This window comes from Cupressus sempervirens, chromosome 8 (assembly GCF_028749045.1).
Source record: "Cupressus sempervirens isolate cs-2001-9-10 chromosome 8, ASM2874904v1, whole genome shotgun sequence".
In the NCBI taxonomy this organism is placed as follows: Eukaryota; Viridiplantae; Streptophyta; class Pinopsida; order Cupressales; family Cupressaceae; genus Cupressus; species Cupressus sempervirens.
In genome coordinates this window covers 449,264,774-449,279,931 of record NC_143125.1, presented here as the reverse complement: position 1 = coordinate 449,279,931, position 15,158 = coordinate 449,264,774, and positions in this window count along the sequence as shown.

Genomic DNA, 15,158 nt, shown 5'->3' with positions numbered 1-15,158 from the left:
TGCAATAGTATCATCATCCATCTAAGTCATACCAAGGGGTATATTTGATGCTTATACCCTTTGTTGATTTTGTGACAACTTAGCATCACAATATATCAATGATAGGTCATCATGCTGGAATTACACTTCAAATGTATTTGTGAAAATATTAATTATTTGAGGGTGAAAATGATAAAAACTAAGAATGTTTGAGAAGTATGAAATGGTGATGATCACTCACCAAATTTTAGGTATGATAAAAACATAAAAACCTCAATCTAAGGCTCACCCTCAAACCAAAAGTGAATTATCACAATCCAAAATGAATAGAGAGGTTCTAGTGCAAGATATAGATTCAAGGATGGGGGAGTTAAGGATGTATTCCTTTCAAGATAAATATGTGCTTATGATATATAAAATTATTAAAGTATTTTGTGATACTAAAAAGGAAATTGGAAAATAGTAAGGTATGATATTATATCTAATGTATAAAAGTAGGCACAAGAGGTGAGATAGAAAGAGTAAACTTACCTTGAGATGGATCACGTCTAGTCAACCTAGTCCTAGAAAAAATTTCATGATTTCAACCTAGAAATTTGGTATAGACAGTTTGTTAGTAATTTCATGATTTGAACCTAGAAATGGTATCTTCTTAGTAATAAGAAATAAATACTAGAATCCATAAGTATGGTTGACTACATGTGCTTGAAATGCATTTTTGAATCAAGGATTCCTTTTTAAATGCATGTTTATATATACACTTTCCAATCTTAGATCTAGAATGTTGGTGTTCTTTATGGTCATCAATGGAAAAGAAGAGATAAGAAGAATGGATAAATTTGGATGTTCTTTATTTCTTGAGAATTATTCTAATTGGTAATCATGTATGAAGAAAAATGTACATCAGATGTAGAATATTTCTATATTTTGAATGGATCTTAAAAAAATGAAGACTTCAAGTTCTTTAATTGGGCATTTTCCTTCAAATGTTGAGTACAAGTCTTCAATTAGACAAAAACTTGAAAAATTCATGGAAGATTTAAATTTATTGATCTATTTCAATTTCATGTTATTGAAAGTGAAAGGAGGAAAACCCCTTTTGTATAAATTTTGAATTCAACATTATCAGCATGATAGAACATAAAGACTGGGAAGAAGATCCCTCACACTAGGCTCAAATATTACCTAAATATAGACCTAATCAGTCGAGTCTTGGTATTTTTATAAAAAGAAGGGAGTGAAATTGAAAGATATATTCAAGAAACACACATTAAAGACATCCACACCTCAAAATCACCAAAATGGGGTCTAATAGTTTTTAGAGCCTCTAATCATGGGTGCTAACATTTTAGGAGACCATAGCCATATTTCCAATCTTGGACTTCTTCTTATCTCTAGGTATGCCCTTTTTTATTGGTAAAGTGGAAAATTTTATTTGTTCTAGACTCTAGAGCCTTTTCTAAGCATAGAAATGGTATCTTCTTAGTAATGTGCAAGTAACTCAAAATACTCATGAGGTTAATTAAAATTACCTAGCTATCTATATCATGTGTCTCTTACATATACTTTACATGTGGTTCAACAAGCTTGAGGGAATAAAGATGATATTCCTTTGGCTAGGAGTTAAAGATTCAAAAAGAGGTTATTTATTACTAACTAGGAGAAATTATACACTCCCAAAATCTTGGGGGATTATTTATGTTTATAATTTTCATAACTTGAATTTGGTCATCCTTCTAAATTTAGTCTAAACATGTAATTAATTATTAATTTGAATACATTGGTCCATAATACATCATTTAAAATATATATAAAATAAGAATGATCTAAGGATATTAGATCTTATTTTATACCCTAGATCAAATATTTGGAGTAGTTAAATTCTAAAAAATATATAATTTTCCTATTTTATAGTTTGATTACTAATTGTATAAGAAATATAAACGGTTCATCTTATTCTATTTAAGTAATATGTTTTATAATTTTCTAAGAAGTGCAATTCAAAACATTTTTATAGCTCTCTCATTTGGTATCAAAGCATGTTTATTGAATCTAGTTGAGGATTGAAGAAACTTACAGTAAGGAATTGTGAATTATGATCTTTGGTGAATGATCAAGTATATCAAATACAACTCATGTGCATACTCCATTTTGACTATTATTTTTCTTGGGGAAACATAACACTAATAACTTTATAATTAGGTCATTCGAAGCCATGGGTATGATGGTGATGACTAAGTTAGGTAGATACAAAAGAATTAAAATGGATAGACAATGTTGTTAACCTTGCATGAACTTCTTCTATTTAATATCTTCCTTCTCTTTGTTAACATATTTAATAGAAGTAGATATAGGTACCTCTCTTTGTTTTCGAGCTACTAGTGTGGATGTATATATAATTGGTCTTAAGAAAGTGTAAATATATGTAGGAGTTTGAAATTAGGGTTAGAGTTTTCAAGTTAGGGTTAGAAATTAGGGTTAGAGTTTGAGTTAGGGTTAGGGTTATGTGCATACATTGTTTATGTTTTCTTATGATTGTTAATGTTGTTATGTATTTATGTAAATAATCTTTATGTTCTTATATGATGTACATTCTTTATGTTTGTATATAATCAAGTTATGTTCTTATAATTAACTTTTATTAATTAAATGTTGTAACATGGATTCTTTAGATCATACTCTTTATATGTTCCTATGTACATGTATGTTATATTCTTACCTATGCATTAATCTACATTCTTATATATGTATAATTTAGGATCTTCCCTTAAGACATGTCACTGAATATAGTTAATTATATACTTAGATTAAGGCATTAAAATAATTACATATATATATAAACATGAATATTGAAAACATACATGTGTCTACATTTAACATGAACATATTTACATGTACAATTATGAAATAAAATATACATTAATCTACATTGTTATGTATAATTTAGGATCTCCCCTTAAGACATGTCATTAAATATAGTTAATTACACTTAGATAAAGACAGTAAGATCAATAACATATACATATAAAAATGTGAATATTGATAACATACATGTCTACTTTTAACATGAACAAATATACATACATCTATGTTCAAAATAAAAAATACATTTTAATCTACATTCTTATGTATAATTTAGGATCAGACCCTTAAGACATGTCATTTAATTACACTTAGATTAAGGCATTAAGATGAATTTAACATATACATAAACATGAATATTGAAAACATACATGTCTACATTTAACATGAACATATATACATATATCTATGAAATAAAATATGTACATTTTAATCTACATTCTTATGTATAACTTAGGATCTCCCCTTAAGATGTATGTCATTAAATATAGTTAATTACACAGTTTAAATTAAGACATAAAGATGAATAACATATACATAAACATTAATATTGAAAACATGAATAAGGCATTAAGATGAATAACACATACAGAAACATGAATAAAACATATACGTAAACATAGAAAATCAAGAGATTAAAAGATCAATAATATGTACATAAACATTAATAAATTTATATGAATATTGAAAATATGTTTCTAATATTTCCTAATGTTTTTTCTAATATTTTCTCATAGTTTTCTAATATTTTTCAAACTAATTTTTTAAATATATTTTCTAATATTTTTCTAATATATATATATATATATATATATATTTCTAATAAAACTAATATTTTTCTATAAAAAAAAATTCTAATGTTTTTATAAATAAAACTAATATTTTTCTAAATTTTATTTTCTACACTATTGTTTTTTAAAATATTTTTAAATATATTTCTAATATTTTCTAATTTTCAAGACTAACATTTTTAAAAATATTTTCTAATTTTCAAGACTAACATTTAAAAAAATATTTTCTAATGTTTTTTCTAATATTTTTCTAATATTTTATAATGTTTAAATCCTAATATTTTCTCATAGTTTTCTAATATTTTCTAAACTATTTTAAAAAAATATATATTTTCTAATGTTTTTCTAATATTTAAATGTAAAACTTTTTCTAATGTTTTTTCTAATGTTTTTCTAATATTTTTCTAAATTTTTTTTCTAATGTTATATTATTATTTATTTTCTAATGCTTTTCTAATGTTTTTCTAAATTTGTTTTCTAAATTTTATATTATTATTAAATTTCTAATGTTTTTTCTAATGTATTCTAAATTTGTTTTCTAATATTTTTAATAATGTTTTAATAATATTTTTTCTACTATTTTCTAAATTAATATAATTAAGTTTAACATAAATAAATAATAAAAATATTATATTAACATTAAAATATGCTTTGAAAATGTTAAAATATGCTTTGAAAACACTTAAAACATTAAAAACATTAAAATAATAATATATAGACATACCTAAATAATGCAAGGACAAGAATCTAAAGAAAAATGATGGGGGGACGCTCACCAATATCACATGTTTGCTCCAAGCTCTGTTCAACACCGTTAAAATGAATAGTGAGGGGGTAAAAATGACGTTTTTAATGCCAGAATTTGGTTTTAATATGTTCATGTGAACATTCTTAATTAACAATGTTTGTGCAAACATTCTTTAAATTTGTTGAATGTGTTCGTTGCGAACAATTTTTAAAATATGTTCACTGTGAACATGTTTTAAGTGTTCGTGCGAACGTATGTCAAATATGATTTCCATTTTTTGCAAATTTTTTCTGTCCTTAATCCCACTAGAGTGGAACCCGTTATCGTGGGTTCACCCCATGTCCTTTCAACTTAGTAACTGCAATCTTTACCTTCGTATTATCAAGAGTGTTTTCATACTCTAAAGAGCTTCTCCATTTCAGAAATCCAATCCAACACAACATTGGTATCCAATTTTCCATCACAAGGAACAACTTCTACAATAGGATTTTAATTTTCCCTAGACAATACTCTCAACAACCTCACCTCATCTCTATCTTCTTCAGGTTTTGTACTAGGGTTTGGTGTTGTTGCTTCATCATCACTCACATCATCAAGATGCACTCCTCTCCTTTGGGCTATCTCCATAGCATCTCATCTGGTTGTAATTTGTCTCAATGTATGCAATAGAACATTGTTAGCATTTCCTCTACATCAAACCATAACCCTACAAGTTCATAACGCTTTGAAAATTATAGGTAAAATCCATAGATTTGCAACCCTACAACCCAAATTCACTTAGGGTTCTATATGATCCAATCTCCACAAGGATGAACCTCAAGCTCTGATACCACCTAGCACAAGGAGGGATGAAGAACTAGGGCCAAGGGCACACCCAACTATCAAAACCACCCTACAGAGTAAATACAATGGAAGAAAACAACAGAGAACAACACTAAGGGGAGAGAGAACAAAATACTTTTATTGAATTTTCAAGTAATAAGCATACATGCCTAGCTATAAGGCCTTCTACGTTGTGACTAGATACAAAATATTTTTAAGATCCATAATCTAGCTTCAAATTCATACTTTCAAACACATATGCTTCCAAATTTCTAAGTCCTCTATGTTCTACATTTAACCTAAGCTTAAGCACTCTATTTATACTTACCAAATTGACTTATAGAAGATTCTAGAACATTACATCAAAGAAAGGCCAACCTCAAAATGGTCAACACTCATTCCTAAACAAGATCCTATCATTAAATTCATGATGGAAATTAAATATGAAATTTAGCTCCAACTAAGAACTAAAAGATAGAAAACTTGGCTAAAGAAGGAATTGAGCATCAAAAAATAATATGTCCACTCATCACATGAAGGAAAACTTGGCCAACACTAGACAACTCGACAACAAATGGAACTTACTAGAACTTGACAACAACTAGAACTTGACATCAATTAGAACTCAGCAATAATTGGAACTCAGTAGTAAATGGCACTCTGTGATAACTAGCACTTTCCAATAATTGGCCGAATGAACAAAAAGTGCAGAATTACAAGGCAACCTAGGATGCTCTTGCATCAAATGATCCCACTATATTGTTGTGGAAAACTTGAAATTGCATTACCTGCTGTTGGATAATGCAGAACTAGTTTTACATGTGGGTATTCTCCTATATATATATATATATATATATATATATATATATATATATATATATATATATATATATATATATATATATATATATATATATATATATATATATATATATATATATATATATATATATATATATATATATATATATATATATATATATATATATATATATATATATATATATATATATATATATATATATATATATATATATATATATATATATATATATATATATATATATATATATATAATGGATAGACAATAGGAGTGGATATCATTCCTTTCCCTAGATACATTTGTGGGTACTGAGTTGCTCCATATGGATTGTAATAGTTTTGCATGTACATAGACCATGTGTTGTAAGCCAAAAATAATATATACATTGTGCTTAGTTTCTCATAATTATTGTTTGAGTTTATTTTGATGATCAATCATGTATTTTTGTAGAAGAAAATAAACTTGCACAACTATTATTAGAAGCTAAACACAATAATATTATGAAATTTAGAAATCATGTCTACAAAAATAAATATATAACCAACATCAAAGTAGTAGGAAATTCCCATTGTATTAAAATATTTTTAATTTGAAAAATCTATGGGTAACTATAATCTATAGGATATGGAACACTTGGTTGGGGAAATAGTATAGTGAGAAGAGCATGCAAGCTACAAAATAGTTGGTTTAATAGTTGACACCATAAAGATTGGACATAGGGAGGTTGACATGAGGAACACATAAGGATGCCATGATGACCTTTTCCTCACATGATTTTTTAGGCCTGTATAGGGGGGTTCCAATAGATTTATATCTTAGCATGTCATATGATGTTCATACTTTCTCTGTAAGACAAACATAAGGTTTTTCATTTACCAAATCTTAGTTTCAAGATTAAAGTGAAGGTGTCACATATCATGCATCTCTATTGAATTGCCAAGCTGACCTTGTGAACAAATATCAATTGAATTCCCTTGAGAATTGATTAATTATTATAGATTATTAATAGCACATTAACTATTCATATAGTTCTTTTCTGTTGTGTGGCCTAGTGATTCTTGTTGGCTACAATAATGTCTAACCTTTTTTTTGATTACATAAAAATAGGGTTTAAAGGACCTGAAACCTTGTACAAAGTATCATAGAAACAAGAGAAAAGAATCTCAGATGAAACAAAGCCTCAGTACCTAAAATAGAGCAAGCTAAACCAACTAAAACAATAGGCTAAGAAGCAACTATGCATAAAAAGACAAAAAAATTAAAGCTTAAAGACAACACCAAGACAACTACAAAGTCTTCAAAAGATCCACTACTTGGTTTGCTAAGATGTTCATGTTTTCTATAGAGGCTTTAAAATCATCCAACTCTTTTGCTTCCACAACCTTTCTCTTCTTGGAATTAGCCCTTGTACACTTGCTAGGACCCTGGTCCTCTTTCATATCCTTAGAGCCTTTGCCTTTACCTTGTTCAAGCTTGTTCAATAGGGTGTTAAAGTTTTCAGCCACTATCTTTAAGATAGTTCAATTCCAATCGACCAATTTCTTAACCATATTCTCCAAATTACCCACTCTATTGTTCAGACCATCTAATCTTTTATGAAACTCTTTGTTTAGTTGATCCAAAAAAAATTTCTTGGCTTTAAGTGGTGGAACACATTTCATCAAATTGTTTACCTCTTCATCATTGCCAATAACCTCAAAGAGTCTATCAATATACTGACCCATAGTTCTCTCTCCCCTAGCCATCATGTCAAGCTGATCGAATTCTCTCAATATGTCCTGCATCTACTACTTTAGATTGCTAATATCCTTCTTCTTAATCCCTAGGTTACCAAAGATTCCATTCAAGAACTCTTGGTCATCCTCATCCCTATTATGCACTGGGTAATCCTCATTCCCTCTCTATTTGTTTTTATCAAATTCAGCCTCCTTAAACCCTATATTTGCATCTAGATCTTGAGCCAGAATAATTTTCCCTTTTCTCTCCATCCTCTTAATTAGGAGTTCATCATCAGAAGGAATAGAATCCCTTACTGTATTCTTTCCCTTATTTCTAGAGACCTTGCTAGAGATACTTTTCTTCTCAATACCCTCTTCCTACTCCTGTTTAGAATTTTCAGATTCAATCTCCTTCTTCCTCTTCTTCCTAGATAATCTCCTAGGATCACATTTCTTCATCTTCTTAATCTCAACCTCAGCAACCTCATCCTCTGTATCATCACCAAAACCATCCTCTAGTTCACTTCCCTCCATCTCATAATCTAAATTTTTTCTTCTCAAATGGGTTCTATCCGCTTTTTTGGATTTCATAAGATTCATAACTAAAACCATTAAACCCTCATGACAAGCATGATCACCCTTAGGATCATTTTGAATGGCTAAAATAGTTTTACCCAACAAATGCCTAAGATAGAAGGGGAGATTGAGCCTAACCCTATGCCTAAAATGGTAGTGTCAAGACCCATAGCTTCAGAAATAATGTTTTTAGTAACCTCCATTTTTTGGTTACCCACCAATATATTCCCATCCTTCCATGTTTTGATGAATTAGAGGGTAATAGGAGGGTTACTACCTTTCAGGTTCTCCATAAATCCTATTAAATTCCCCTTTTCTAGAATGTCACAAATCTCACTCTTTTTCTTCCATTCTTTGCAACTTGGTGGTTCAAATCCTCTTTCTCCTTCCTCCTATTTTCTTCAAACTATAGTAAGTGCTCTTAGTCCTAAAAAGGGCACACTATATTGAAAACCCAATGTCAAAATTGTAGCAAAGGATTTTGTTAAGAAAATAGACCCACAATCCATGTGGCAATGAATGACAAGACACTGCCCAACTCATAATAACCTGTCATTTCCAAATCCTACTCAAATCATAATTAATCCTTGATGGCATGTTCATCATTAATGAAACTTTTTTGTTTGCTTCTAACTTTATCATACCCAATCAAGGACAACCCCTTGATAGGAATAATATCACCTTGATTCGAAATTAACTTTTCATGACTTTTGCATGCCTCATTAGCAACCCAGTCAACAACTTATAGTTTTGGGTGACAACACAATTAACAAAAGAATTTTTTAGATCAATGGCCTTTCCAATAATATTATGAATAGTCCAAGAAGGATTAGTAACTTTATTAAGATAATTTACAATGTTAAGGGAGTCCCCTTGAAGCCAAATCTTTTTCAAATTCAAACTTTTGGCATAACTAAGACCATACAGAGCCACACTTGCTTTCACCACATGATTAGTTTGTTCTCCAATAGGAATAGCCATCCCTATTGGAAATATTTAGGATATGATAGGTTACTAAGAGGGAAGGGGTGAATCAGTAACCTTAAAACTTTTTATTAATTTACCATACATCCATCTATGCTATTCCATGCATTAGTTCTGAAACCTAAAACAATCATTACACAAGTGAACACAATATTTGGTGACCTAGAAACCTTCCAAATAGAAAGTAAAAATGGGGTGGGGATGATACCTACAAAACTTCAATACTGCAATATAAAGTTGGCCTATTAAGGCTTACATTGACCACTTCTGGTGATCTGCCCTATTAGGAGCACAAAGGACTGCTAGGTCCACCTTGTTAGAGGATTTGCAAACACACAATGAAGTATGCACTTTGTTAGGAGATTTGTACAAAGACTATTAAGTCTACCTTGTTAGATGATTTGAAAATCTAATTCACCTGTTAGGATGAAGTAGTGGATTTTCTTGCAACTAATTTATGATAAGATCCCTTATGCACTGATTACCTCATGTGATGGATATAACTTTTCAGTCTTTGAATTGACCTTGCTATGTACCTTGAACTACTGTTGATGATCTTTCACATATACTTCACATTACTTCACAATTCCTTCTCATTCCATGCATCATGCATACATTAATTCATTCTTGATATCTTACAATATATCTTACATATATACCTTTCAAACTTACAAAATTACAAGGTCGGCCAAAATACAAGTAAATAAATACATTACACAGTCAGCCCAATAGTAAATAACTCAGGTTCACTAAACTGACTCATTGACCTTCTGATACTTGACATCTACTACATTACTCAGCATCATCATGCACTCAGTAGAAGTGAAGGCTTGGTCCATAATAATCACTCAATGTAGTTCTAAACTCAGTAACCATTGGTGACTCGGTAGATGTAGTGTCACTTGGTAGATATTATATATTGAGTTTACCTTGCTTCACTTGGTAAACACTGAATCTTTCATTGCTCGGTTTGCACTAAATCTTCATGACACAAACTATCTACTTGGTAGACACTGTGAAGCATAGTTGATACTAAGAAGTTTGGTAGACACTGTTGGACTTCACATTGTCTGTATATGCTTGGTAGCCACTATCTGCTCAGTGTAAACTACTGAATTGCTAAGTTTACAAGGTAACCACTTGATGCTCTGTAAGAATACATAATTGAGTAAGTTTTTTCACTAATGAAAAAATAATCATAATGCCAAAAATCTCCCCCTTTGGCATTAGTGAAAAAAACACTTATGAATCAAAACTTACATTCTAATTTACTCTACTATTTACATATCTTACATATCTCACATATCTCCCCCATACATATGGTATGCATAGCTTTTATCTATACAATATCTTTCTTATTCCTTATTCATCTCATATTCCCAATGACAACAATCTTATCTCCCCTTGGCAACAATCTCATCTCCCCCTTTTTGACAATAATGCCAAAGAATATATATACAATAAATTTAAATTGAGACACCAAAATGTGAGAGAAAATCTAAGTGTACCTTGAGAATAAGACACAATGTCTTATCCCAATTGTCTTGCAAAATCTTGCAGGTGGAGAGAGCCACTTGAACTTCTGTAGAAAGTTCAATCATATGATCTGCTATTGAAAAATTGTTGTCATGAATCAAAATTTTTGAATAGGAAATGTGTTTTTGCATTTGATCCATGATTTGAAGAATCATATTTTGAATGTTGATCAGTGTAGACTAAACTCTGGCTTCTTCTCTGAGTAACTTTTCCTGCATTTTGGACAAAAATTTCACCTTTGTGTGATGTGATGAGCTTGAACTATGGTCAAGCTGCAACTTTTGAGTGCTATCTTTCATTTCCACATCTAATTTATTCACTTTTTCTTTGACTTCCTTAGTGAACTTGGTAACATCACAGAGCTTGCCAAAAAGTGATGTTACATTTGTGAATGCTTGCTCAAGATTGCTCAAAATTGAGGTTAATTCTACCTGCTTTATTGCAATGTGCTCAAGCACTTTATTATCAAATTTCTTCTCTGCCTTTCCAATGAGCTTTTTTTGCCCAGAGGTGTCCTCATTGAACTTATTTAAAACCTCTTCTAATTGCAACAAAATGTGTTGAGATGAATCAACATCAACACCAATAGCTTCAATAATTATGGTTTTAGCATTTTCTATTATAGTATATTCTCTATCTCTTTCTTCTATGAGTTGCTTCTACCTTGCCTTTTGTTCTAGAAGCTGAATAACCATTCTCATTTCACTAGCTGAGGCATTGTCCAAGTCTATCTTTGGAATAAAAATTTCTATATCCAAGTCTATGTCTTCATCAATTTGTTTTTCAGTAAGCAGAAGTTTCATGGGAGTTTTCGGTTTCACTTTTGTGCTTACTTCCTTGGATTTGGAATCAGAGACAATAGTTGACATAGATGGACTAGCAGAAAACACTTGAATAGGTGCAACTAGAGGAAAGCTAAGAGAAATACTGACTGAATCAAAAGTTGGTGTGCTTCCCAAAAATGATGTACAAACAGGTAGTGTACAAATTGGAATATTCACTATTGGAGTAGACAAAATTGTAGAAAGAACTGTAGAACGTACTATACACGTAATAGAGGAGGTAGACATAGCTAATTTCTTAGGTTCTAATGGAGAAGGCTACAGCTCAATAGATGAATTAATGGTTACTTCCATAGATGATGCTTGGAGTTGTGGGGTAGTAGGAGTAGATGATGTTTCTGATGTGGCCAATCCTGCTGAAGTTGTCTCCAACCCTAATAATGTTATAGTATAAGGTAGAGAGTGAGGAAGGGAAGCAATGACTTGTGCTACAATCTTCATTGGATCATCTTCTTCATCCTCTTCCTCCTTGTCTTCCTCTTTAGCTTCTTCCCCTTTTTCTTCATCATAGACCTTAGTGCCTGATCATCACTAGCACTTGGAGCGCTATCATCTCCTTCATCATCATTGGTACCACCATCATCCTCGATCACAACTGGATCATTACTGGGCTTTTGTAGATGATAGATGTTCTTCCACATGTTTGTTGCATCTCTAACAACATGCTCAATCTCCTTAATTAAAATCAAACAAGTGTGAAATCTGATCATCATTTTACCTTAATTGTTGCCTTTATTTCTACCTCAGTAAGACTCGATAGAAGATTCATCAAGGATTTATCATATATGTCCTTGGCTATCTGGGTGGCTAACTCCCACCTTGGTTGTAATCTTACCAACAGCTCTTTGGAGATTTGAGGGGCAAGCTGGTTTGGGAGTACTTTCATTTTCCCATGTTATTAAGTACCAGTTCCTCAATCTACATCTTTTCTACATCATTCCTTGTTTTAAAATTTAGAGCTTTAAAATTTGTGATGCTAGCTCCCTCTTCCATCTATTTCAATCTTTCTTGGAAGGTTAGTTGGGGCTTGCTGAATACTACTTCATCTGTATTCTTACCTATACCTCTTCTTGTGAAAATAACTGTGGAGGACTTTGGGGGTTTTGTGATGATAACCCTTCCTTTCTTCTCGGCTGGCTCTGCCTCTTTCTCTGATTCTTCCTCTTCATTTTTTGGTTCTTACTCCTCTTCTTCATCCTAACCTTTTCCCTCAATAATCATTAAAGGCTCGGTAGTAGTTCTCAACTTGGCAACCTTTCTCTTACCTTTACTAATTGCTTGGGGAAGTTTGATTTCCAACTCTATTCTAGTTTTATCCTCATCATAGGTTCCAAAAATTGGTTGCTTGGGATCTACTGGTTCATTTACCAGTGCTTCAATAGTACCCCTTGTTTCATCAATGTTTACCTCATAAGGTAGAGGTTTTCCCCATGTAACTCAAGGCCTGACTGTCTGAATATATACTCTGTCGCAGTCAACCATAAAAAAAACATCATCTTTGTAATCTTCAATAAGTTTAGGAGGGATTTTGAACTTGTTGTTCATTTTCTCCTTGAAGTCCTCAAAATAGTTGTCCATTATACTATCAAAATTGACACCCATTTCTGCTATAAACTCATTAATCTGATATAGAATGGGGACATGCTTTCTCCATACAACAGAAAATTTGGAGGGAAGAATTTTTGTACATAGAAGAATAAACATGTCAACAAGGAACTGAATTTATATGGGTTATTCTTGGACGATCTGATATTGTCCATGTTTTTGTTTAGTTTTCTTAACATTAGGTCAAACAAGTCATACTCCAAATTCTTCTTCACAACCTTGAATGCTAGGTCTACGACCCCACACGACACATTGTTCAAATGACTAGAACTATAAATATTGTGAGCTATCACATGAATTCCATATCCAAGTTCAACATTGGTAATTGTGTTAACCTTTAAGCCTTTGCCATCCCACTTGACTAGGTTTTTCTTTTGAAGTTCATCCCGACCTAGGATTTTGGTAGTTTTAGCTTTGCTGAGTATGGGAAGTCTAGTAATATTATGAATCATCTTCTTGGTGATTAATATGAGTTGCTCCAACCATAACTAACCATTTTGAACATAGCTAAGGATGTAGCTGATCCATTTTATTTGGAAGCTTCTTGGCATATGGGAGATGTGGGTCAACCTTTTTGTCTCTAGATGTTTTATGGTCAAGTTTTAGAGAGCCACTAACACACATTTCTTCTAACACACTATCCATTTCTAGGGTTCCTATTTCTTGAATAGAAAATTTGAAATGTGTTTGGATGTCATTGATTAAAAGTACCTTTGGTGGAATTCGCGACTGTGTGCAATTAGGGTCTAGTGCCTCTACAACTACAGGAACCAACTTAAAGTTTGATGCTTTCCATTCTATGTCCTTGACCAACATTTTTGATCCATGTTTTGTCTTGTAGGTGCTTGTTCTTGTGAAAGTGATAGTTTCTCCGTAAGTGATGGAAATCTTTGAACAAACTTCTTTATTTGCAAATTCGCTTGAAATCACTTTGAAATTGCTTGAATGCACTTGGAAATCTTTTAGCTTTAAGAATATGATGAAAATGAAGTTGAATTCCACCCATTTTGATGAAGATTTCACCATTAATGCTAGGTACCATGTTGTCATAATGCATGATAGACTGTCATCCACTAACCTAACTCGACATGAGTATCAACTTGGTAGACGAACAAAATTCCTTTACTCCTGTCCTTGCTCTGTAAAGTCTTTAACCACTTTTCTTGGTAGAGTTTGATGCAATTGGTGAAAGATAAATTTTCTATGATCTCAACGTATCTGCAATACTGATTGGATCATTTTCTCTCTTTCATTTGGAACTACTCTAGATATAGCTTGATGATATAGTTCTAGATCCTCCTTTATGAATCTAATTGGAAATGGTGGAGTCACCCACTTCCTGAGTGACGTGGCCATCATTTGAACTATTCTGCTTAGTAGATTTAGGAATCCACTATTGTCTCATTTTCTTTCAAATGTTATTAGCTTTAGCTTTCTTTTCATCTTCAATTCTTCCTATATTCATGTAGTTTTTAGCTATATGACCAAGTTTAGTGCATGTATAACACCTTATAGTAGTGTCCTTCTTGCTTAGGTGATGTCTTGCATAGTTTATACCAATGTGTCCATATTCTCCACAATAATGACATCTCCACCAGGTATTGTAGTCCCATCCAAATATTGCCTTTACAAGTTGTTCAGTTGGATTGAATGTTTTGGATCTACATTGAGATGCCTTGTGACCATCCTTCTTGCAATTGTGATAATTACCTTCAAATTTTGGTTTCTCCTTGCATTCATTGGCTTTGTGACCATGCTGATTACAATTATAGCACTTTCCTTTGAATTTTCCTTTTCCATTACTCCAACATTTGTTTAATGTGTGACCAATTTTACCATAATTATTGCATGAGGGTTTTAAATTCCTTTTTG